This window comes from Hetaerina americana, unplaced genomic scaffold, assembly GCF_022747635.1.
Source record: "Hetaerina americana unplaced genomic scaffold, ioHetAmer1.1.p SCAF_8, whole genome shotgun sequence".
NCBI lineage: Eukaryota > Metazoa > Arthropoda > Insecta > Odonata > Calopterygidae > Hetaerina > Hetaerina americana.
Window position 1 is genome coordinate 23128267 of NW_027287427.1, and position 5674 is coordinate 23133940.

The window sequence follows — 5674 nt, forward strand, 5'->3', positions numbered from 1 at the left end:
AGTATTGTCTTGCTCCGTCGCACCAAAATTGTCTGCTGGAAGACAAGAACAGACGATGGGGAATTATGGAGGGAGCTTTCTAGCCCGGAGCCGGGGAGCATGTAAATATTATGCACACTATCGAGCATCCTTTTTGTTTTAAAATGCAGCATATGCCTTGCTATAGGTGACATGCACCAAGTAATAACTTCATTAATAGATATTTTGATTCAAAGGATATTGCCCACTTCGTAATCGAAGTTCATTGAAATGGCTTCAAAATTTGAGATCAAGAATTACTCTATTTAAATACCAATTGTTAAATAATTTCGGAAAAAACTTAATAAATAATAGCATATGGCATGCTATATACTTCTGATTTTCTACAGTACTATGTTAATGTCAGAAAAATTAAAAAAATTCTACTCTGTTAAGACATTTTCACTGAAATTTTATCAGGACATAAATCGGGAAATTTTTACTCGGAAATAATAAAAAAATATAAAAATGTAAAGTGAAGGAATTTTGAAGATCCATAGCTTTATCTGCCCCGATGCAAGCGAATTGATTTTCCATTTAAACTCCGTTCAAAGTAAAATTTGCGATTGTAGGTGCTGCTCTTAGGATTAACTATTTTTATTATTTTTATTTCCTTTTTCTCTTATTTTATTAACTCCATGAATAAACTAATGCTAAGGAGAATATCATATTAATCCCCATGAGTTTAAATGGTGAATCATTTAATAGTTAATCAAGCAGCTAATTTACTATAGTAATTTGATTTTTTTTAAATAAATTTATTAATTGAAATATTTTTATAAATTTACTAAATTGAAATCCTTAGTTCTGATGCGATCTAAATAGTAAAACCACGGAACGACCATGAATTTAGATGTTATTCTTATTTCGATCAAGATTTTTCAATCTTATTGTACTTATCACGCTGAGAAACGTTATTGACATTTGGTCATAATCGCCTTCCAACTTGCGTTAGCGATAAGATATTTAGATGAAAGTTCCACTATGCTTACATTTATTATTTATGCGTCATGGAAATCCGAGTCATAGGAAGGATAAGAATCATCGCCTCAGTTAACATTTTAGTTGCTTTCAATCACTTACAGCTTCGCTTCATGTTGACAACGTCATCACCGATTACCGCGGATGCGAGATCTGGTTGAACTTTCTCTGTGGGTGGTCGATGCATGCATTCCATATTTAGTATAACCTGTAATGCAGCGCTCCGGTGACATTTATGCACTTTAGTGTTGCGTTCGGAAAATATTTGATGGAGTTGTTTTGATAGGGGAAATTACGAAACTGGATTCAATGGTGTTCTAACTTCAATGAAGCCTGTTAGAATACGGCCATTCCCGTCAGCCGAGGCCCAATTATGACCAGTGTTACCTGTAAAACACTCATGTTTCAGGCATAACATATGGTATTATGGGACCAATGCATGCTGTGAATTTTGATTGAGTAGTGGAGGAAACTTTCTCTGATTGGGCGAGGCAAGAGAAAAAGAGAGAGCGAGAATGAGTTCTAGTGGGCATTATTAGGGCGGAAAAGCGTATATTTGTAATGATAGTATTTACAAGTTGTTTTCACTTTACGTATCTGGGTGTGTTCCGAGGTCTCCATTGTAATTCAAATCAAAGTTTCCAGTCTTTAGAGAGGTAAATACCCATTACTTATTCATACGCAAATTAAATGATAAAATTATGCCACTCAGGTGATCTAGTTGTAAGAAAATGAACTAACGGCTAAAGTTGTTAATAATCATGAAAATTCGCAAATTAAGGCGTGAAAAAAAAATCAATGCAGTGATTATGAAATTTAGATTTTTAAAAATTCTAATCAAATTTAATTTTAATCAAAAATTATTGTTTGTTCGTTTGTAAGATCTTAATTGCAATTGCACTCTTTTTTTTCTTCCATTCATAAAAAGATATATTTTCCATTAATTTTTTTTCTTCCGCTTAATGCTTGAATTAGTACTTTAGATCACCCCACAGGTCTCGTTCCGCTTATTGTGGTGGTCGAAGGTAGTAGCATTATGCTTCGGCCAGGTCCAATTTCCACGGACCAGTTGTATCCTTGTTTATAAGCCCACGGCGTTTCGAAATACAAATTTCCTTGTAGCACGCGTCTGCGTTTCTTTAATTTCCTCCCTCCATTTTTCCTTTTCCTCCGTCCCGTCCCACTCCCTCCCTACACTTTTTCCTATCTCCCCTCGCCGCTTCCTCGAGGACAGCTCTCCCGTGCCGCATTCTATCCTGTCTGCGATTTCGCTCTTGGATAACCTCCCTACTCAGAGCTCGCGGCCATTAGTCGAGGTGGAGGCAGTGGGACCTCTCTCCCAACCCCACCGTCCCTCGTCCAACCCCTCCCCTCCTCCCCAATCAATCCTCTCCGCCTCCTCTATCTCCATCTCGCCGTCGACCACCCCACGTCGTTCCGATCACTCATGAGCGTACATGTGCGCCTGTCCTCATCTTCGGTTACATTTCCTCCAATTACCTGAAAGGTATCGCGTTGACTACTCCCCACCTCCTGCACAAATGCCTTTATGGTTGAAACACCTTACCTCCAGTTGATAAGCGAAAAAATGAGATTACCTACGCGACAGTCGGCGGTATTTATTAGCATATTATAAACTCTTGCGAGTGAGAGGTTACAGCTAATGCAGTCACTTCCGTTTCGAATCACTAAGTGTACGACTCGACAGTGAAAAATGTCTTTGTGGTAATTCAAATATTCTTTTATGATTTTCGTATTATTCTATATATCCCACCCCATCATTATGCTCTACATTGGCTGATGCTAAAAAAAGCAATCACCACCAGAGGCTATGTTTTGTCGGATGGAGTCCTAATTATTTAACAATTCATGAGCGTAGGAATTAATTAAGTTGAATGGTTAGTTTGAACCAATAAACATACAAGTTCTCTTCCACTCTTTTTCCCGCTTCTATACGATATTATTATTATTAAAAATACACATGTGCTGAAAGACAGTGTCAGGTGGCACACAAGTCCCAAGTAATCGCAAAAGATAATAGATAAAATAAGTCAGTAAAACAAAAGTGCACTAAAGGAAACTTCCAAACACAAATCTCTTACAGAAAACAAGCGAATCCCCATCTCATTTACATCTATCAATCAGCAAGCAAAAAAATGACAAATAAAAAAAAAATAAGCTGTTACATATAATATCATACACCACACATCAATCGAATTATTACATTTATTTCTTACATATTTTCTTAAATGTATGCACTCTGTTAGGTAAGGACTCGAATATTTTTGCAGGTAAGGTGTTCCAATCAACAATTGTTTTATTTAGAAAAGAAAATTTTTATATACACAGACATAGCAAGTTGACGTAGAAGTTAGCGCGGTTTTATATTATTGAATCGGTTATAAGTCACTTAAATTACTACGCAAACTTGTTTGAGTGTAATTTCTTCAACCCTTAAAGTGTGTCCAAACGTGTATCAACATTTATGGATTCGCATTACTTTTTTAAGTCGCTCCTGTGCTATAACTTAAAAAAAATTAAAATCAAATAAAAATAAAAATAAAATGATGTAGGGGGTTTGAACAGAACAAACGATTCAACCAAAATATGATAAGGAAAACGGTCTGGCTAAAGTGTACTAGATGGCATTGACCCTCGCCCTTATCAAGCACCCACCCAGACAGGGCTTGCGAGAGATTTCTCCCTGCGTCAGCGGCCCACCAATCGCACTATATGCGAATTACTCCCACACTCATAAGAGAAACGTTTGCAATGATCGTAGCCGAATATTATTTTCTTGCAGGAGCTATGCCTTTGCCCTATTTGAAAGGATTCGCGGGTATAGAAAAGCAATTAATATTCCCATTGGAATCGGTCATACGATTCCAGAATGGAAAAAAATGACTGCAGATAGAATGGTATTTCACATTAAATCATTTCATTGAATCCATCACAACTGTTGATGCGGAACCCTGTTATTACAATGTTTACTTGTGGTTTCGGTATCATCTCTTCAGATACTCTACCCTGACATTAATGGTTGAACCCTCGCGACTGGGATGTCTGGCGATTAGCCAGCCACACCGGGATAGCGGTGTGTGGTGTTAACTGATTTGCCTTCGCTCTACGTCGAAAATAGCAAAAGCGGAATCAGAGCTCTATCAATTACGAGGGGAGCCCACGTATCGGTTCGATTCGAGTCGTAATAAACTCTTTAGACAGAAAAGAAGGCCCCCCCGAAGGAAAATGCTCTCACCTTCGTCCATCTGATTAAAGCGAACGATTGCAGTGTTACATTGGCAGTGGCCGACTATTCCGGCATCCTCGTAGCCAAGGAGAGAATCGACGAACTGAGCAGCATGTAAACTGGGTTTTTAGTTCTCACTTTCTCAATCACCGCAATAAATATACGCGATTTCTTGCGAGCGTTTTTCTTTCTAATTATATACTGCTACTCTGAAATTAGTAATGACAGTACTCAGTAAACGACTATGTAAGAATAAAAAAATAGAGGTAGTAATATTAGAACTAAGTGAAAGGCTGAGAGTATAGAGATGAAAGAGGATTCAAGATGAGATCTTTGGCTCTGGGGTTCGATTCCTGGTCTCGCCAGGGTCATCATTCAAAACAGGGTCAAATTTAACACTACGTTGTCTTTCTTCCATGGGAGAGATCATTGTTCACAGTGAAATGTGACAACAAAGCTCCCCTGGAGCTTTGCTGTCGCATTTCCGCTCGAATTTTAATGTAACGGAAAGTTGATAGACTCTCAGGGAGCTGAATTTCAAGGGTTAAGGATCACTATAAAAATATAAACGTCCAAGCAGGTGATATCCATGATTTTCCAAAATTTACATGAGTTGGCCCTGTCTAAGGATTGCGGGGATGAAATTTTGCCGGAGTGAGTGCTTCGAAATCATTTATGTCCTATCAGTCACTTTAAGTTCCACCAAAAGAATAAAATGTTCGGATCAAAATTTCGTCGTGACATTTATTGAGAAAGGGTCTATTTTTTCTAATTACTAGGATTTAAAGAATTATTAAATGCATCCTAACTAATTTTTTTAGCTGTAGAGATTTTTTAAACACTATTTTTCATTTACTTTAAATGTCATTCGAGTTGAATTAAGTGTCCTCGAGAGATTTGGGCGTCAGGTCGCAAGTTCAGGACAAGACAAGGGCACCTCAGGACGGGAAGATGCGCACCCCCGAATGCGGGGTGTGGTAGTGCGTACTATAAATAGATCCAGTTCGTCTTACAATCTCGGATCTGGTAGCTTGGAAAATATTATTCTTTGTTTTGTTTTCTACATTCCGCTCAAAGCGAAACCACCGACGGATCTTGTGCCATCATCCTCTCATCCTGCATCGTGGAATATGAAAGGTACTCATGTGGGTGCCGTATGGTCTATCGAACGTAATTTTTGCGATTAGAAAGTGGAACGTCAGTCAGGTCATCGGCATCACCATGTAAACCACATCATACGTCTTGGAAGTGAGTCATCTGCGTTTCGTGATGCGGAAATTTCTCCCTCGGCGTCATATTCAAGCAGATGGAGAGAGGAAGAAAGTATTTGAATCACAGATAGCCAGCGGTTTTTCATAGAATTGAAAGTTCGAACTAACAGTGTGGGAAAAATCATTTCCATAAAAGGCTATACGGTTTGCAATGCAT